At 51.2% G+C, this 20320-nt stretch overlaps 1 protein-coding gene across 1 annotated transcript in view; it reads right to left on the bottom strand.

Annotated features, from left to right (window-relative positions):
* LOC133355812 (forkhead box protein F1-A-like) overlaps nucleotides 1-6599 on the bottom strand; it is a 98734-nt gene extending 92135 nt beyond the window's left edge. The window contains exon 1 of the mRNA XM_061573203.1: nucleotides 6135-6599. The gene's annotated coding sequence lies outside the window, so the exon portion shown is untranslated. The remainder of the gene's footprint in view (nucleotides 1-6134) is intronic.
* Between the last annotated feature and the right edge of the window lie 13721 nt (nucleotides 6600-20320).

Here is a 20320-nt window from a genome sequence, read left to right as displayed (position 1 = left end):
TGTGTGTGGTGCGTATGTGTGGCGTGTGTGTATGTGTGTATGTGTGTGTGCGTGTGTGCGTGGTGTGTGCGTGTGTGCGTGTGTGTATGTGTGTGTGCGTGTGTGCGGTGTGCGTGTGTGTGTGCGTGTGTGTGTGCGTATGTGTGTGTGAGTTTGTGTGTATGTGTGTGTGTACGTGTGTGAGTGTGTGGTGTGGGTATGTGTGCGTGTATGTGTGCGTGTGTGCGCGTGTGCGTGTGTGTATGTGTGTGTGCGTGTGTGTGTGCGTGTGTGCGTGTGTGTATGTGTGTGTGCGTGTGGTGGGTGTGCGTGTGTGCGTGTGTGTGTGCGTGTGTGTGTGTGCGCGTGTGTATGTGTGTGTGCGTGTGTGTGTATGTGTGCGTGTGTGTATGTGTGTGCGCGTGTGTGTATGTGTGTGTGCGTGTGTGTTGTGTGTGTGTGCGTGTGTGCGTGTGTGTATGTGCGTGTGTGCGTGTGTGCGTGTGTGTGTATGTGTGCGTGTGGTTGGGTGTGTGTGTGTGTGCGTGTGTGTGTGTTTGTGTGTGTGTGTGCGTGGGTGTGTGTGTGCGTGTTTGTGGCCTTCATAGGTGCTGCTGTGCTGGTCGCAGCACTTGCCCCACACAGTCTGTTAAGGCTACCAGGGGGATATTATCTTTTGTGTGTGTGTGTGGCCTTCATAGGTGCTGCTGCTCGCTCACAGCACTTGCCCCACACAGTCTGTTAAGGCTACCAGGGGGATATTATCTTTTGTGTGTGTGTGTGGCCTTCATAGGTGCTGCTGCTCGCTCACAGCACTTGCCCCACACAGTCTGTTAAGGCTACCAGGGGGATCTTTATCTTTTGGTGTGTGTGGCCTTCATAGGTGCTGCTGCTACTCGCTCACAGGACTTGCCCCGCACAGTCTGCTGACGGCTGTAGGGTGGGAGGGATCTTTATCTGTGTGCCGTGATGAATTGCGACGGGAGGCGATGGCTCACGGTCCGTGGAGAAGGCGGGTGGGGGGGCTGAGGCTTTCATCCAGCAGTGGATATAACTTGTGTGTGTGTATAACTCAAGATGCAAACGCGGTTTACGGAGCAAATCCCCCCAAACCCTCCTCCCCCCCAACGTCCAAAACGTGAAGCGGTCGGCAACAAGCAGCACGAGTGAAGGTGCAATAAAGACGTGACGTGAAGGCGTCGCGTGAATTGAGAGAGGGGTGATGTTGTAAGAGCTTTAGAGACGGTGATGATGGCGATGATGATGGTGGTGATGGTGGTGATGGTGGCGATGATGATGGCGATCATGATGATGATGGCGAGGATGATAGCGATGATGATGGTAAGGATGATGATGTGATGATAATGGCGATGATGATGGTGGTGGTGATGGTGATGGCGATGAGAATGGCGATGATGATGATGGTGATGGCGATGATGGTGATGATGATAATGATGTTGATGATGATGATAAATTAGGTGATGATGATGATGATGATAATAGTTACATTTTTCATGTTAACTTAGGTCATGATATATATGATAAATACGGATGTAATGATCATATAGCTAGAGCTGATGATGCTACAGTTGATACAGCTTATGATGATAGAGCTCATGATGATTCATGACAATTATGAATAATTACCATGATAATTTCGATGAAGGTGATGATTTGATGAAGATGCTTTTAATGATGATGATGATGTAGGTGTGGGTGGATATAATGGGTCTGTTCGTTATGTCACAGTTGTGCAGGTTTTGTTGGTGTGCTGTTATCAAGACCACCCCACCACCCCTTCCGTCGGCCCCTCCAATTCTAAAACGCATCCAACGCGCCCGTTTAAAACATTGCGAGAGAATTGGCAATTGATTGAATGTGTTACGAGTGTGTTATATGACATTGCTAAATCACCAACAAATACTCTACAGTAAAACCTTGGATTGCGAGTAACTTGATCTGTGAGTGTTTTTGCAAGAGGAGCAAATATTTTAAATAAATATTAATTTGATCAACGAGCGAGGTCTTGCAATACGAGTAGTACGTGTATACGCTTTGTCTGCCGAGCGTCACGTGATCACAACTGATATTACGAGTGCTTTTATATACGAGTGCTTTGGATTACAAACACGTTAACTGAAAGTTCAGCTCACTGTCTTTCATTGTAAAAACGGGCAATTACTTGGAGCTGCTGACCGTTGGACAAGCATGATCTCCGTAATTAAAACGTTGATATCTGCCAAAAAAGGGTCATTGCCTAAAACGTCGGTCTCACGCCCCCACGCCGCGTCGATTATCCGTGTGGGTGGGGGCTGTTAACCATACTCACCATTTCAGATATCTGGCCCTTCTAGAACCATTCTGGAGTAAGCCTAGGCTGGGCCTATATTGCGTGAGAAACTATCAGCTCTCTCTAACCCTTCTAGAACATCAGTGGAGTGAGCCTAGACCAGGCTATATTACGTACGCCAGATTGTCAGCTCCGTACCCCTTCGAGAACATCGACGGAATCTGCACGAAGTCACTCCAAGTCACGGCCGTCCTGGTCTCAGCCTCGCGGAACCCGTTAAGCTGGCCGGCTAGGAGCGGTGGCGCAGCGTGTTGGCGCAGCCCGCGCTACGAACACCGGCGATGTTGCCGAATTTTGGTGCGTGCTTGCGGAAACCGGCCCGCTAAGCATCTGAACAAATCGATGTAAATATGCGTGTACAATTAAATCACTTCTTGGCGTATTAATGATGATGGTCTGTTCATGGCACCGACGTTTGACACGTGACTTAATTGGCGTGCGGATTTGTTAGAATTGTCTTTTTGTCAGCGGATATAAGTTTCCCTCGAATGTATTTTGTTTTACAAACGATGATATGAAAACTAGGAATGTGACATCGGGGCCGAAAAACATTTATCTTCTGCCAATATAATCCAATATTAAAGATGAGGCGGCGTTTCGGGGCAAATATCCCTTCTTCTTAGCACGATAGGATCTATGAAAGGTACATTGGCTGAAACGTCGTTGAATTCAACATACAGATGTATAGTGTTACTATTTCCTTGGGGGGGCAGTGTGAACTGACTGATGTTTAAAGTCGCGCTAATTGTGCTTTGTGCACCACTGCATCAGTATATATATAACAAAACCCAGTTTCACATTATGTACATATGTGTATGTTTCACGTCAAAATATAGAATAAAAAAAACTATACAGTTGGAGTTAATTGGCACGATATTAACACGTAACTGATTACACACAAATTTAAACTGCATTGACTATACGTGCCTCAACACGCGTAAATTGATTGCACAATGCTAACCCAAGACAAAGCTCCTCCGTGTAGCCTGCGACGGACTATTGGGGCAAGTGCCGTTAGCGAGTAGCACCTACGAAGTCGGACGCGGCACGCGTGGTTTGCCCAGAACCACCCGCGCCCGCCCGCGCCCGGCCGCCTTTGTCTCCCCAGTGGTGACGTCGTAACGCGCAAGTGCGCCAACCGCTGCGCCACCGCTCCTGATGCGCGGGGGACAGACGGACGGACAGACGTTCTAGACGCATGGGGGCTTGGCGACTTGAACATTTCGTACGAACGGAGCCGAGCCTCTGCCGTACGACACCAGTAGACGCGTCGGTCAATCGGTGAAGGAAAATACAATGGGGGGAAAACATGATCCCCAAATTAAAGTTTTAAAAAAAAATTGTATCCGATGCATCTTTGGTTCCACGCTCGCACGCTCAGAGCAGAGGTCGCAAACGGGTTTTGTTCCTTACCCGTACCCGGCCGCACCAGGGTCGCAAATGGGTACCCGTACCCTTCCCGAAATGAGTGACAAACGGCTACTCACCAGTGACTCACGGCCTACCCGTACCCGGCCGCACCAGGATCGCAAACGGCTACCCGTACCCGTACCCGGCCGAGTACGGGTAGCCGGGTATCGGGTAGGGTACGGGTATCGGGTACCCGGTTGCGACCTCTGGCTCAGAGTCGGTGAGTCGGTCGCGAGTTTTGAATGGCGTTCAACACGAGACCCCCCGTTTTAATTAGTGAGCCGAGTAATTGACCCCAACTCCCTTCACGGAGGGGAGGACACGGAGTGAGTCACTGAAGCCGTTCGAAAGGCCGCGACTGTGCCGAGCGACGTTGACCGTCACACGCAGGGGAACAGGCCACGGCGGCGTTCTGCTGCAACGACGAGCAACATCGGCACGCGACAGATGTGCAAGAAGGTCCTTCTTCGAAAGCTCGTGAATAAGGGCCGTTGTCCGAAACGTCTTCGTCCAAAACGTGCTCTGAATCCGGGCCCCTTTTGTGCGACAGGTGGTGATTTAATTTAGTAATTTTTTTATTCTTATTTTTTTCAAATTTTATTTTTATTTTTTCACCTACGTGACTTTACCGAAAGAACCAAAGAGTATAGGCACATGAAGTAAGCGGATGTATTTGTATATATATGTATAATATACACTTGGAATTACATTGTACCGTGCACGTGTCTTCGCAATTGAACGAATGTGGATCGGTGCTGGGCCTCTCCAAGCCTCAAATGAGTACGTGGTGCGGTGTGTAAAACATCGCCACTGGGGGAGACAAAGGCGGTCGGGCGTGGTGCTGGCCCACCCACCCCCTCGTGTGCCGTGCCGGTCTTCGTAGGTGCTACTCGCTAACAGCACTTGCCCCAACAGTCTATACGGGGGGGTCTTTGTATATTGCGTATATGTGTACGCTTAAATAATTCATAGGTGCTCGCTAACAGCACTTGCCCTAACAACATGAGCAAGGCTATACGGGAGGGGGGAGGTCTGGGTCTTTGTTACGTGTACGTATCTTGAACTTCTTTCGCACCGTACGTAACCAACCGTGCTAATCGGATGTGCTCGCTAACAGCACTTGCGCCCAACAGCCTCTGCAGGCGAGAAGTTGTTGTAGCTAACACGTGTCAACGTGTTTATAGTGCGTGTCTGTCTGTAATATGTGTACAGGTATGTAATGTAATGTGTGTGTGTGTTTATTGTCGGAGTGTGGGTGGTAAGAGCGGTGGCGCAGTGGTTAGCGCACTGCGCTCACGAACTCGAACCCCCCCCGCCCCCCTGATTGCGGGCTAATATCGGCGACGTTGTCGATTATCGATCCGAAGTTATCGAACCCCCTCCTGCCTCCGACGTGCTTTCGTCTCGGCTCCGTCAAGCAACCATCCGAGCCCGTACGAGTTGAACTCAACCATCGTGGTGAAGTATGGTCAAACGCCCCCCCCCCCCACACGAAAACCCGCATCCCCGTGACCGACAGCGGCTCGTTTGTCTGTGTGTTGTGTGTATGTGTGGTGTGTGTTGTGTTGTGTTGTGTATGTTGTGTGCGTGTGGTGTGTGTTGTGTGTGGTGTAGTGTGTGTGTGGTGTGTGTGTTGTGTGCGTGTGGTGTGTGTTCTGTGTGTGGTGTATGTGATGTGCGTGTGGTGTGTGTGTTGTCTGTCTTGTGTGTGGTGTGTCGTGTGTGTCTGTTGTGTGTGTTGTGTGTGGTGTGTATGCTGTGTGTGTGGTGTTTGTCTGTGTGTGGTGTGTGATGTGTGTGTGTTGTGTGTGTTGTGTGTCTGTCTTGTGTGTGGTGTGTGTGTGGTGTGTGTATGTTGTTTGTGGTGTGTGTCTGTGTTGTGCGTTGTGTGTGTCTGTGTTGTGCGTGGTGTGTGTCTGTGTGTGATGTGTGTTGTGTGTGGTGTGTATGGTGTGTGGGGTGTGTCTGTGTGTGGTGTGTATGGTGTGTGTGTTGTGTGTGTTGTGTGGTGTGTGTCTGTGTGTTGTGTGTGGTGTGTATGGTGTTTGGTGTGTGTCTGTGTGTGGTGTGTATGGTGTGTGTGTTGTCTGTGTGTGGTGTGTATGGTGTGTGTGTTGTGTGTGTTGTGTGTGTGTGTTGTGTGGTGTGTGTGGTGTGTATGGTGTGTGTGTTGTGTGTGTGTGTGGGGTTTGTTGTGTGTGTTGTGTGTGTGTGTTGTGTGTGTGTTGTGTCTGTGTGTGTGGTGTGTGTGGTTTGTGTGGTGTGTGTGTGTTGTGTGTGTGTGTTGTGTGTGTGTGTGTGGTGTGGTGTGTGTCTGTGTTACGTAGTAATGCAGAGCCACCGTCACGCATTACATCCGGACCCGAGACGTCAACCAGCGCAGACGCGGACTCACCCGAGGCAGGCAACTCGCGGCTTGTGCTACAGAGCCGACGACGACGACGATGATGATGTTGCTGATGTTGTTGCTGATGTTGTTGTTGATGATGATGATGGTGTTCTTGTCGATGTTGCTGTTGTTGCTGTTGTTGTTGTTGATGATGACGACAGCCGTTATAACTCCTCCTTAACTTTCCACCGCACGTCTACCCATGTCCCTTCCTCCCACTCCTCCTCTTCAGCCTCCTCCTCCTGCTGTCGAGTCAACCTCCTCTCCCGGGGAGAAGGGCGAGAGGGAGGATCTGCAGAAGAGCGAGCGAGCGAGCGAGAGCGATCGAGCGAGAGACACAGAGAGACACAGAGAGGGAGATCAGAACTGGAGTCGAACTCGAACCGCTCGACAACCCCGAAGCGACTCGCTCCGGTCGCACAAATCGCCGCTGCAGCTCCTCTCCGTGGCTGCTGCCCGCGACGCCTGTGCGCGAACAGGGGGCAGGGGGAGAGGATGTGAGCGGCGGAGGGGAGGGGAGGGAGACGTGGGGAGGAGGAGGAGGGGTTAGGAGTGTGGAGAGAGATCATGGGTGGTCACGGGGTTGAGATGGGTGGCGGTGACGGCGCGCTAAATGGATGATGGGTGGCTGGGAGGGTGCGCTGGAGAGGTGAAAGAGGTAGATTTGGGTTGCGGCGGGGGGTTGGTGGAGGGGGGATTGATGGTCGAAGCGGATTTGTTTTTGGTGGATTGGGTGGGTTGGGTGCGTGGGTTGACGGTCGGGTGGATGGCTGGGTAGGTGGGTGGGTAGCTGAGCGGTTGTTTGAGTGGATAGGTGGACGAGTGGTGGGTTGGGTGGATGGGTAGTTGGGTGGTTGGGTGCGTGGCTTGATGGTTTGCTGAATATGTTGCTGGGTGGGTGGATAGATAGCTGGTTGCGTGGTTGAGTGAATAGGTGGACGAGTGGTGAGTTTGGTGGATAGGTAGTTGGGTGGGTGGGTCAGTTGATAGATAGCCGATCGCGTGGTTGAGTGGATAGGTGATCGAGTGGTGGGTTGGGTGGATAGGTAGTTGGGTGGGTGGGTGAGTTGATAGATAGCCGATCGCGTGGTTGAGTGGATAGGTGGGTAGGGGTCTGGGTGGGTGAGCGGTTGAGTGACTCGAGTCGCCTTCACTACCGATTTGACCTCGAGTGACATCAACCATCAACTCGCATCGACCGGGGGGGGGACAATACCGCGACCGACCGTGATCCACCTCGGGTCGACTCGTGAGCTGTTTGTTTGTATTTGCTATCAAACCACGCACTTTGTAAGACTATAGTCACACGTAGACGATCATCACAACAACAACAACTAAAATACTGAACGGCAACTTATGACCTGGTCCCGGCCGAGTGGCTCAGCTGTCGGGCGAGTGGCTTGCAACGTAAAAGTTGTGAAGTCAAATTTTGTTTGGGTTGCATGGGGGTTTGACTCGGCCCATCATCATCATCATCCCTCCGGGGTCGATAAAATATCCATCATCCGTACTTTTGTTTTGTTTTTGGTGGGTGTAGTTGAGGGAGCGTACGTGACTCGGCACATCATCATCATCATTACTGTGCGGTCGATAAAGTGAGTATCCAAATTGTGTGTAAGTCAACAGTACTATGGAGATACCCCCCCCCTCCACCACCCCCTCCCAGCCATAATAATGTGGAATTTCCACCACAAGCTCGACAGGGCTGTTCACGGGAGAATGCTCAACAATCATTGCCTCGAAGCTCATTCAAGCCAGATCATCGTTGAGACGATTTCACGAATAACACCGTCGTTTTCTATGTTTTGTTTACCTTGAACCGCTAACGCAATCGATAATCCCCATCCAGGACGGACAGGGATCGTTCGCCTGTTGTGTGTGCGTGCGTACGCTTAAGTTGCGGGGAGCGGTGGCGCAGCGGTTAGCGCCACCGCGATCCAAATCCGTCGACCCGAGTTCGATTCCCGCTCACGGCCACCAACATCGGCGGTGACGATCGTCTTTGACCGCTGCTGGGCCTCCCCCTAGGTCGACTCAGCCTCAGATAAGCACCAGGTGCGGTGCGTGAAAACATCGCCGGTCAGGGGAGACAAAGGCGGCCGGGCGTGGTGACGTCCACCCACTTCCCCTCGTGTGCCGCGCCGTCCTTCATAGGCGGCGGCGCTGCTGCTGCTACTCACTAACAGCACTTGCCCCAACAGTCTGTTAAGGATATACGGGAGATCTTTGTCTATGCATGTTTACGTTATTGTGGAGCGGTGGGGCAGTGGTTGGCATCGCTCACCGAAGCCACAGCGCCGCCTGAGTATTGATTGACGACCCACGGCCAACATCGAGTGTCAAGAGTCATCGCTGGACCCGCCTGGACCCTCCGCTGGGTGGACTCGGCCTTAAACGAGAGCCTGGGGCGCTGCGCGAAAACGTCGGCGTTGGAGATACAAGACGGCGAGCCGGTCACGTGCGCCGCGCCGGCTTTCGCAAAGGGTTCGGCCACAGCACTTTTGTCGCAAAAGGCTACGACGGGGATTTGTTTTCACCTTTGTATTATGTACTGGATATATGTTTATTTTAGTAAGTGTGCGTGTGTGTTGCGTGTGTGCGGGGAGCGGTAGTGGAGAGGTTTGCGCGCTGCGCTACGAGCCCGGCGACCCGGGTTCGATTCCCGCTCACGGCCAACACCGGTGACGATTATTTTAACCGGTCCTGGGCCTTCCCTAGGTCGACTCAGCCTCAACATGAGTAGCTGGTGCGGTGTGTAAATATCGCCACCGGGGAGACAAAGGCGGTCGGGCGTGGTGTTGGCCACCCACCCCCCTCGACTGCCGTGCCGGCCTTCGTAGATGCTCGCTAACAGCACTTGCCCCAACAGTCTGTTAAGGCTATACGGGGGATCTTTGTCTTTGTGAGCGGTGGGCGCAGTGGTTAGCGTCCCTTTTCGCGACGAGTTCGATTCCCGCTCGCGGCCACCAACACCAGCGGTGATTATCTGAACCAGTTCTGGGGCCTCCCCTAGGTTGACTCGGCATTAAATAAGTACCTAATTGCGTTTTTTTTGTTTTTAAATGTCAGCATTTGGGGAGATAAAGACGGCCGGGCATTGTGTCTCGGTAAATACAAACCCACCGTCTATGATAGGTGCTCGCGATGAGCACTTGACCCAACAGTCTGTTAGAGGCCACACGGGAGATCTTTGTCTTTGTAGCGTGTGTGTGTGTGTATGAATGCTCGTGTCGGTGCTGTATAGATATCGTATACACATTCGATACGTGCATACGATATGTATATATGTACACGCTTATACAAAAAGACAAAGATCCCCCATATAGCCGTTAACAGACTGTTGGGGCAAGTGCTGTTAGCGAGCAGCACCTATGCAGGCCGGAACTGCACACGAGGGGGTGGGTGGCCAGCACCACAACCCGACCGCCTTTGTCTCCCTCGTGGCGATGTTTACACACCGCGCCAGGTATTCACACACACACACACAGACACGAACACACATACATTCACTCAAGAGTGTGAATGTGCCAATCATCACATGGCAGGACTCTTCCCGTAGACTTGCCTCGAGACTCCCATTGTCACTTTCGTCGTCATTGTGTTCACGCATCATCATCACTCATCACGTCGTTCAATCATCCTGATCATCAGTCATCACCTACTCCCATCATCATCATAATTGATCAAGTACTCCCATTAACATCATCATCGTTATCATCATCACTCATCACGTACTTCCACCATCATCATCATTATCATCACTCATCACGTTCTCCAATCATCATCATAATTTATAAAGTACTCCCATTAACATCATCATCGTTATCATCATCATTCATCACGTACTCTAATCATCATCATCATCACTCATCACGTATTCCCATCATCATCATCATAATTGATCAAGTACTCCCATTAACATCATCATCATCATGATCATCATAAATCATCATGTACTCCAATCATCATCATAACTCATCACGTACTTCCATAATCATTATCATCACTCACCACGTACTATCATCATCATCATCACTCACCACGTACTCCCATCATCATAACTCATCACGTACTATCATCATCACGTACTCCCATCAACATCTCATCATCATCATCCAACACGTACTCCCATCAACATCATCACTCACCACGTACTCCCATCATTATCATCACTCATCACGTACTCCCATCAACATCATCACTCATCACGTACTATCATCATCATCATCACGTTCTCCCATCAACATCTCATCATCATCATCATCACGCTTCTGCTGTATACTAAGCTACTCATTCACGAGCTCAGCGTCTTGGTCGAGTGGCTACGCCCGGGGTCGCCACCCCCTGTGGCTGCCGAGTCTGCACCCACGCGGCTGCCGAGGTGACTCGCTCTGCGTGGCCGGTGTCTGTTCAGAGACCACCACAGTCGCAGTGCGTCGCGATTCCTGAAACATCGACACATATTTCAATGCGCTGTAGAAACTCAGATACGATCAAGAGACTCGGACGAGCCTTTCTTAGATGCGTGCGCAACAACGGTGACCATCATGTCAACAACGGTGACCATCATGTCAACAATTGAATGTCCGGTGACTCCGAGTCTCATTTGAGGCTGAGTCGACCTCGGCCCAGATTCCACTCCCTGCCCTCCCCCTCCTGCCGCCGCTCACGACGAACAGAATTTGTCCACGACTTCCCCACCCACCCCCACCCCCCCCCTAGGTTGCCTCGGCCTTAAATGAGTACCCTGGTGCAGCGCTTTAACATCATCAGCGCCGGCGGGAGGACACCTCGGGAAGGTGCCGGGAATTTTCACTTTCGCGGCAACGGAATTACAGCCGCGGGTCGCGTCGCGTCTTCCGATCTGCAACGCAGGGAGCGGTGGCGCTGCGGTGAGCGCCGTGAATCACCCCCAGCGGACACCAGCTGAGGTTCCAATTCCCCGGGGCCACGGCTTAACGTGAGTGGCGAGTTGTTATCAGGATGTGTGTGTGTGGTTTTTAAACAAAAAAATCGACTTCGCCTAACGGTTGTAGCTTGCGTGCGTGCGGTGTTGCTATTAACATCAGCGCCGTGGGGAGACAAAGGCGGTCGGGGCGTGGTGATGACCACACTAACCTCACTCATAGGTGTGCGCCGTGGCTGCCTTAATAGGTGCTCGCTGACAGCACCGTTCTTCCCATAACAAGCCTGTCCAAGGCTACCCGGGGGATCTTCGTATTTTGTATGCAGCGTATGTATGTATGTATATTAGTATATGTGTAGAATATATGCGTGTGGATTTGCACGTACGTTCACGTGTCATGTGAAATCAAATGTACGCAGAATTGTAGTCTGTATTTCCACTTAATCAATTTTAAAAAATATATATATATCATTGTTTATCCATCAGTCAAATCGGCTTCCCGTAGCAGCATTTATATCAGCGGGATTTATTTAAATAACCAAAACTCCAGACTGGCTTTGACCTACTGGATTCTCATCGGCAGAGCGTGTGTAGGCTAAAAACATTGTAATGTTAACGCAGACATACATTACACACGTTTGTTTAATACACATTAATTCAAATAAACTATTTTTTTTAATCAGAAGACTCCTTCCAAGGCGTCTGTCTGGGCATTAAGGAAGAGTAGGCCAAGCACCTTCTGGAGTGGAGGCCCTACCGCCAGCAATGTCACGTGCAAGAAATAGTTTAAGTAAAATCTAGACGCAACCTTCCTTTGCTTAATGTCTTACGAATATATATCACGCCGTCACGCCGTTAAATAAATGATTACTGTTGTAATCTCAATTTAAATGATCGCTTTAAACATAATTGATTAGGAAGAAAACAATTAAATTGTTAAGTCTGCACGGCGGCTTATTTGCAGATGTCTCATGAATAAGGACCACCGCTCGGAACGTCTAAATCATCTTCTCCTTGTGTGTTCCAGGGTCAGTACTCACACCGGAGTCCACATAGGTGGCCGGCTCGACTCCTCGGATCGATCTCCCGTCGCGGCATCTGAGACAACTCTGCACGGTTCTCGAATCGCTCCTCCTCTCTCCGACCTTCGCGTCTCTCCATCCAGCAGCGGTGTCAACAAAAACCAACTGAATCCACCTACAGAGAGGTCTATGATATGATCGGACAGGTCGCGTGTGTAGGTGGTAGTGGTGGGGTAGAATGTGGGGCACTCCCACGGCTTCCAAAGATGCCTGAGCCAGGGTGGAAGAGTAGGCCAAGACAGCGTCTTCGGCGTCAACATCTCGCCACGGTGGCTAGGAGATGTCCACTCGCTCGCCTGACATGCGAGGAGTGCGTGGGTTCGACCCGACCCTGACGGTGCCTGCTGCATATTTGGAATTTGCGTGTCTCTCTCTCATCATCATCATGGTGGCTAGGAGATGTTAACTACCTCGCCTGGTGTACAGGAGGTCGTGGGTTCGATCCCGACCCTGACGGTGCCTGCTTGCATATTTGGAGTTTGCGTGTCTCTCTCTTTCTCTCTCCTCGTGGTCGCGTAGATTTTTCTCCGGGTCCTCCGGTTGGTAACCTCCACATTTGGACTCGACATCACCACGCGTTTAGAACATTTGGCTGCTATACAATTTCCACGTGTCGATAAGCCACTGCGTTGAGCTATCACTCGTGGCCGGGTCTTCATCTGCATCTCACCGGAATGAATGTGCTCGGACTTTTGCGTTAATGTGCACACGTGTGCGCGCGTGTGTGTACTGATGCGTGTCTATGTGTATGTATGCCCGCGCGCGCGTGTGTGTGTGTGGAGCGGTAGCGTAGCGGTTAGCGCGCTGCGCTACGAACCCGGCGACCAGAATTCGATTCCCCGCTCACGGCCACCACCAGCGCAGATTATCTGAGCCGGTCCCTGGGCTTTCCCCCGAGGTCGAATCAGCCTCGGTGCGATGTGCGAACATCAGCACTGGGGAGACAAAGGCGGCCGGGCGTGGTGCTGGCCACCCACCCACCCCCTCGTATGCCTTCATAGCTGCTACTCGCTCAGAGCTCTTGCCCCGACAGAAGGTCTGGCTACACGAGGGGGGGTCTTTGTCTTTGTATATATCTCGGGGTTCTCTGTACGCACGCGTATATTTGTGCGCGCAGTGCATACATATATGTTTATATGAACACTCGTGTGTTTGTGTTGGTAACAAAAAAAGATAGCGTCACACCCTCGCTGTGCGTGCTTGTCCGGGCGTGAGATCACGTGTGGTCAGCACACCTGAGTTCAATTCCCGGACGATGCCGAACTAATACCAGCGGGACACGAGCGATTACGCAACCGGCCATCGATCCCCCCCACTCCGCTGTTTCTCCTCGGCCTTAAGAGGGTATCTTGCCTGGCGCGGTGCCTGAAAAGCAATCGGCACCGTGGAGAGACAAAGGCGGCCGGTTCGCACGTTACATGCACCGATGATCATCGGACGTATTGGGAGCGATTAGGGTAGTTCTGGCCTCGAGACAATCGGCGCTAGGAAGTATATTCGTTTGCGCGGACGGTGGATTTGCGTTTGCGAGTCTACAGTGTGAATCTACAAACTCAAATGAGTAACCCGGTGTCTGTGTGTTGTGTCGACATCGAAGGGGTCGGGCCGGGCGTGGTGGTGCTGGCCACCCCAGCCTCTCGTGTCGCCGTGCCGGTAGCCTTCACAGGTGCTGCTCGCTAACAGCACTTGCCCCGACAGGTCCGTCGAAGGCTACACGGGGGATCTTTGTCTTTGTATGCTGTTGCCACTTGTGTCGATGTTGATGCGTTATCATTGAGACCCCGAACGTACGTAACAACGCATCGTATATTCTAGGAACATAATACATATTGTCATTGTATGACAATTGGAATAGATAACATGCTCATCCCGTGTGTTCATCATCAGCCAGGTTCAATCCACTGCTGGGTGAGGGCCCTCCATTCGCTCCTTCCCGATCCGCCGCCTTCAAACTTTGACGATCCTCTACGATTAATCTCCTCCCCCACCTCCTCCATCTCCACCTCCTCTTCCATCTCCACCACCTCCTCCTCCATCTTATCCTCCACCTCCTCCACCTCCTCCACCATCGGTGGACGTCACCTTCGCTGAGATTCCATCATCCATTTCGGCTGCCGCTCCGTAACTATCCTTGACCACCGTCCGTCACCCCTTCTAGCCGTGGATCTACAACCCCAACTCATCCTCTTCAAACCACGGTGGCTAGGAGATGTTAACTACCTCGCCTGGTATGCAGGTGGTCGTGGGTTGAATCCCGACTTTGACGCCTGCTGCTGTATATTTGGAGTTTGCGTGTCTTTCTCTCTCTCTCATCATCATCACGGTGGCTAGGAGATGTTAACTACCTCGTCTGGTATACAGCAGGTCGTGGGTTCGATTCTGACTTCAACGCCTGCTGCTGTATATTTGGAGTTTGCGTGTCTCTCTCTTTCTCTCATCATCACGGTGGCTAGGAGATGTTAACTACCTCGCCTGTTATGCAGGAGGTCATGGGTTCGATTCTGACTTTGACGCCTGCTGCTGTATATTTGGAGTTTGCGTGTCTCTCTCTCTCATCATCACGGTGGCTAGGAGATGTTAACTACCTCGCCTGGTATGCAGGAGGTCGTGGGTTCGATTCTGACCATGACGCCTGCTGCAGTATACTCTTTGGTTCTTTCGGTAAAGTCACGTCGGTATAATCAGCAATTGTTTCTCGCTGTGGTTGTCCCACCTGATGACGGACGCTTGTGTTGCACCCGAAACGTCGTGATTTAATTTATTTTATTTTATACCTACGTGACTTTACCGAAATAACCAAAGGGTATGGATCCCTGCAGTTACAAAAACTTCAAATCTATATAATATTTTATTTCATTTTATTTTTCTACCTACGTGACTTTACCGAAATAACCAAAGAGTATGGATCCCTACAGTCATGACAGCTTCAAATCTAAATTGCTGCTGTATATTTGGAGTTTGCGGTGTGTCTGTGTGTGTTTCTCTCTCTCCCCGTGGTCGCGTGGATTTTTCTCCGGGTCCTCCCGTTTTTTTGTCCCCTTCCGCATCTAGAACCACGCGTTCAGAGTATTTGGCGACAATTTATGTCGACGTGGTGACGGTGATGACGGCGATAAGCCCACTTCCTTGAGCTATAAGTTGCGATGACAAGAAAAGCCACGTGGCTGAGTGGGCTTTACCTGCGCGTGCTCTCTGATCCACGCATTCCTCATCTTCCCTGTGTGCGCGTGATGGTTCCCAATTGCGCAGCTTATTCAGACACACGAACGGAACAACCAGCAAACGAAACGAAACCTTTTATTTCACCAGCTGAGACCCACCGAGCTGCCTAACTTTTTTTTCAGAAGCGACCTGGTCATCGCAACTTATAGCTCAACGAAGTGGGTTGATCGTCATCGTCATCATCGTCATCGTCGTGTGTAAATTGAGAAGCAGACAAACCCTATAAACGCGTGGTGATGTCGATTCTAAATGTGGAGGAGGGAAAAACCGGAGGAACCCGGAGGAAAATCCACGCGAGAGAGACACGCAGACTGCAAATATACAGCAGCAGGCGTCAGGGTCGGGATTGAACCCACGAACTTCTGTACACCAGGCGAGGTAGTTAACATCTCACCACAGGGAGAGAGAGAGCCAGACACGCAAACTCCGATTATATTATACGGCATGCATCAGGTTCTGGATCGAACCCACGACCTCCTGTACACCAGGCGAGGTAGTTAACATCTCGCCAAACATCTCCACGACTCCGAACAGCAGCAAGATCACTGGGGATACAAAGGCGGCCGGGGATTGACTACGACCTCAACGCCTCAACCACGTGCGCAGTAGCAGCCCTTCAAAAAAATCAATAGGTGCTCGCAAACACACACACAAGCAAAGATCCCCCGTATAGCCTTAACGGACTGTTGGGGCAAGTGCTGTTAGCGAGCACCTAAGAAAGCCGATGCTGTGTGCAAACATCGCCACTGGGGGAGACAAAGGCGGTCGCGCGTGGTGCTGGCCACCCACCTCCTCGTGTGCCGTTCCGGCCTTCATAGGTGGTGCTCGCTAACAGCACTTGCCCCAACAACGTGCGTAGGCTACCTGGGAGGTCTTTGGTGTGCGTGTATGCGTGTGTACGTACGCACGTGGATGAATTGGGAGCTGTGCTTGTGTATGCATGTGTGCGTGGTGTATTTATGTGTGCGTGCTCTATTTACGTACTCGCTGCTGCTGTGTGTGTGTGTATATGTGTGTGTGTGTGCTGCATGTACATTGTGTGTACAGGATGTGCGTGTGTGAATGTTTCCGTATGTATGCACTATGTGTGTGTGTGTGTGTATATATGTATTATTTAACGTTACACGAGGTTGTTTGACCATACTTCACCATTCTGGTCAGTGCCGGTTTGTGTTGAGACTATCATTCCCTGCCAATGATGTGAGCCGTGGCGTCGAACACGAAATCATCATGGGTCATCGCGCATTGCGCTATGCGCACTACGCCACCGCTCCACAGAGTTGCTATTTGGTATTCGTGTGTGTGTGTGTCTACTGCATATATATGTGTGTGGGGGGGGGGGAGCGGTGGTGCAGTGGTTAGCGCGCTGCGTTACGAACCCGGCGTGCCGCGGTCGATTTTCTCCCACCGCCGACACAAGTGACGATTATCTGAACCGCTACTGGGCCTCTCCTAGGTCGACTCAGCCTCAAATGAGTATCTGGCGTGCAAGTGTGTAAACATCGCCACTGGGGAGACAAAGGCGGTCGGGCGTGGTGCTGGCAAGCCACCCCGCCCGTGCGCCGTTCCGATCTTCATGGGTGCTACTCGCGCACAGCACTTGCCCCACAAGTCCGTGAAGGCTATACGGGTGATCTTTGCTCTTGCGTGTTAGTGACACACACCTCAACACATTGGTCAACAGCGCCGTGGCCCTGAAAGGAAAACATATATACGGCATAATAGGCGACGTTTCAGGCAATGAACCATTTCTCCGCGTTTACGTTTATCTTTTGGAACATAAACAGTGACCCCCACGAAGAAAGAAAGAAAAAAAATATCCAGCCCGCATGCACTCATGACACAGACCACACACGCACACGAGAGAGGGAGAGAGAGGGAGGGAGAGATTCACCGCTAAGCCCGCTAGGACGGAGGAGGCTCCGGGAAGTTGCCTGGCGTTTATTGTTTTGACCATACTTCACCACGCCGGTTATTGCGGGTTGCTAAAGAGGGCCAACACCCCCCCCCCCACTCCCCCCCTTCCTTCAGCAGACATCACGCGCCACTGACGTTAGCCGTGGCCGTCCAAGTTCGATGGCAAGCGCGGTGGTGCTAACCGCTGGCGCCTCCACTCTGCTACTTGAATATAGCTCCTAGAGCAACTTGAATTTAGCTGCTGAAGCAACTTCAATGTAGCCTGTGGGTCAACTTCAATATTGCCTCTGAAGCAACTTCAATATTGCCCCTGGAGCAACTTCAATACAACCCCTGGGGCAACTTCAATTTAGCTCCTGAAGCAACTTCAATATAGCTCCTGAAGCAACTTCAATATAGCCCCTGAAGCAACTTCAATACAGCCCCTGAAGCAACTTCAATACAGCCCCTGAAGCAACTTCAATATAGCCCCTGGGGCAACTTCAATACAGCCCCTGGGGCAACTTCAATACAGCCCCTGAAGCAACTTCAATACAGCCCCTGAAGCAACTTCAATACAGCCCCTGGAGCAACTTCAATATAGCCCCTGAAGCAACTTCAATATAGCCCCTGGAGCAACTTCAATACAGCCCCTGGGGCAACTTCAATACAGCCCCTGGGGCAACTTCAATACAGCCCCTGGGGCAACTTCAATACAGCCCCTGAAGCAACTTCAATACAGCCCCTGGAGCAACTTCAATATAGCCCCTGGAGCAACTTCAATACAGCCCCTGAAGCAACTTCAATATAGCCCCTGGGGCAACTTCAATATAGCCCCTGAAGCAACTTCAATACAGCCCCTGGAGCAACTTCAATACAGCCCCTGAAGCAACTTCAATACAGCCCCTGGAGCAACTTCAATACAGCCCCTGGAGCAACTTCAATATAGCCCCTGAAGCAACTTCAATACAGCCCCTGGAGCAACTTCAATACAGCCCCTGAAGCAACTTTAATATAGCCCCTGAAGCAACTTCAATACAGCCCCTGAAGCAACTTCAATACAGCCCCTGGAGCAACTTCAATACAGCCCCTGGAGCAACTTCAATATAGCCCCTGAAGCAACTTCAATACAGCCCCTGGAGCAACTTCAATACAGCCCCTGAAGCAACTTCAATACAGCCCCTGGAGCAACTTCAATATAGCCCCTGAAGCAACTTCAATACAGCCCCTGGAGCAACTTCAATACAGCCCCTGGAGCAACTTCAATACAGCCCCTGGGGCAACTTCAATACAGCCCCTGGAGCAACTTCAATATAGCCCCTGAAGCAACTTCAATACAGCCCCTGAAGCAACTTCAATATAGCCCCTGAAGCAACTTCAATATAGCCCCTGGAGCAACTTCAATATAGCCCCTGAAGCAACTTCAATATAGCCCCTGGAGCAACTTCAATATAGCCCCTGGAGCAACTTCAATATAGCTCCTGGAGCAACTTCAATATAGCCCCTGGAGCAACTTCAATACAGCCCCTGGAGCAACTTCAATACAGCCCCTGGAGCAACTTCAATACAGCCCCTGAAGCAACTTCAATACAGCCCCTGTAGCAACTTCAATACAGCCCCTGGAGCAACTTCAATACAGCCCCTGGGGCAACTTCAATACAGCCCCTGGGGCAACTTCAATATAGCCCCTGGAGCAACTTCAATACAGCCCCTGGAGCAACTTCAATACAGCCCCTGGAGCAACTTCAATACAGCCCCTGGGGCAACTTCAATATAGCCCCTGGGGCAACTTCAATACAGCCCCTGGAGCAACTTCAATACAGCCCCTGGAGCAACTTCAATACAGCCCCTGGGGCAACTTCAATACAGCCCCTGGAGCAACTTCAATACAGCCCCTGGAGCAACTTCAATACAGCCCCTGGAGCAACTTCAATATAGCCCCTGGAGCAACTTCAATACAGCCCCTGGAGCAACTTCAATACAGCCCCTGGAGCAACTTCAACATAGCCCTGAGGCAACTTCAATACAGCCCCTGGAGCAACTTCAATACAGCCCCTGAAGCAACTTCAATACAGCCCCTGGAGCAACTTCAATATAGCCCCTGGGCAACTTCAATACAGCCCCTGGAGCAACTTCAATATAGCCCCTGGAGCACTTCAATATAGCCCCTGGAGCAACTTCAATACAGCCCCTGGGGCAACTTCAATACAACCCCTGGAGGCAACTTCAATATAGCCCCTGGAGCAACTTCAATACAGCCCCTGGGGCAACTTCAATATATCCCTGGAGCAACTTCACTATGCCCCTGGAGCAACTTCAATACAGCCCCTGGTGCAACTTCAATATATCCCCTGAAGCAACTTCAATACAGCCCCTGAGCAACCTACAATACAGCCCCTGAAGCAACTTCATACAGCCCCTGGGGCAACTTCAAATACACGCCCTGAAGCCAACCTTCAATATAGCCCCTGGGCAACTTCAATACAGCCCCTGGAGCAACTACAATACAGCCCCTGAAGCAACTTCAATACAGCCCCTGGGGCAACTTCAATACAGCCCCTGAAGCAACTTCAATACAGCCCCTGGGGCAACTTCAATATAGCCCCTGAAGCAACTTCAATACAGCCCCTGAAGCAACTTCAATACAGCCCCTGAAGCAACTTCAATACAGCCCCTGGGGCAACTTCAATATAGCCCCTGAAGCAACTTCAATACAGCCCCTGAAGCAACTTCAATACAGCCCCTGAAGCAACTTCAATACAGCCCCTGGAGCAACTTCAATACAGCCCCTGGGGCAACTTCAATACAGCCCCTGGAGCAACTTCAATACAGCCCCTGAAGCAACTTCAATACAGCCCCTGGGGCAACTTCAATACAGCCCCTGGAGCAACTTCAATATAGCCCCTGGGGCAACTTCAATACAGCCCCTGGGGCAACTTCAATACAGCCCCTGGGGCAACTTCAATACAGCCCCTGAAGCAACTTCAATACAGCCCCTGGAGCAACTTCAATATAGCCCCTGGGGCAACTTCAATACAGCCCCTGGAGCAACTTCAATACAGCCCCTGGGGCAACTTCAATACAGC

The sequence above is a fragment of the Lethenteron reissneri genome, chromosome 52 (assembly GCF_015708825.2).
Source record: "Lethenteron reissneri isolate LAM-NWPU_2019-01 chromosome 52, ASM1570882v1, whole genome shotgun sequence".
NCBI classification, from domain to species: Eukaryota; Metazoa; Chordata; class Hyperoartia; order Petromyzontiformes; family Petromyzontidae; genus Lethenteron; species Lethenteron reissneri.
This window is presented reverse-complemented; position numbering and strand designations above follow the sequence as displayed.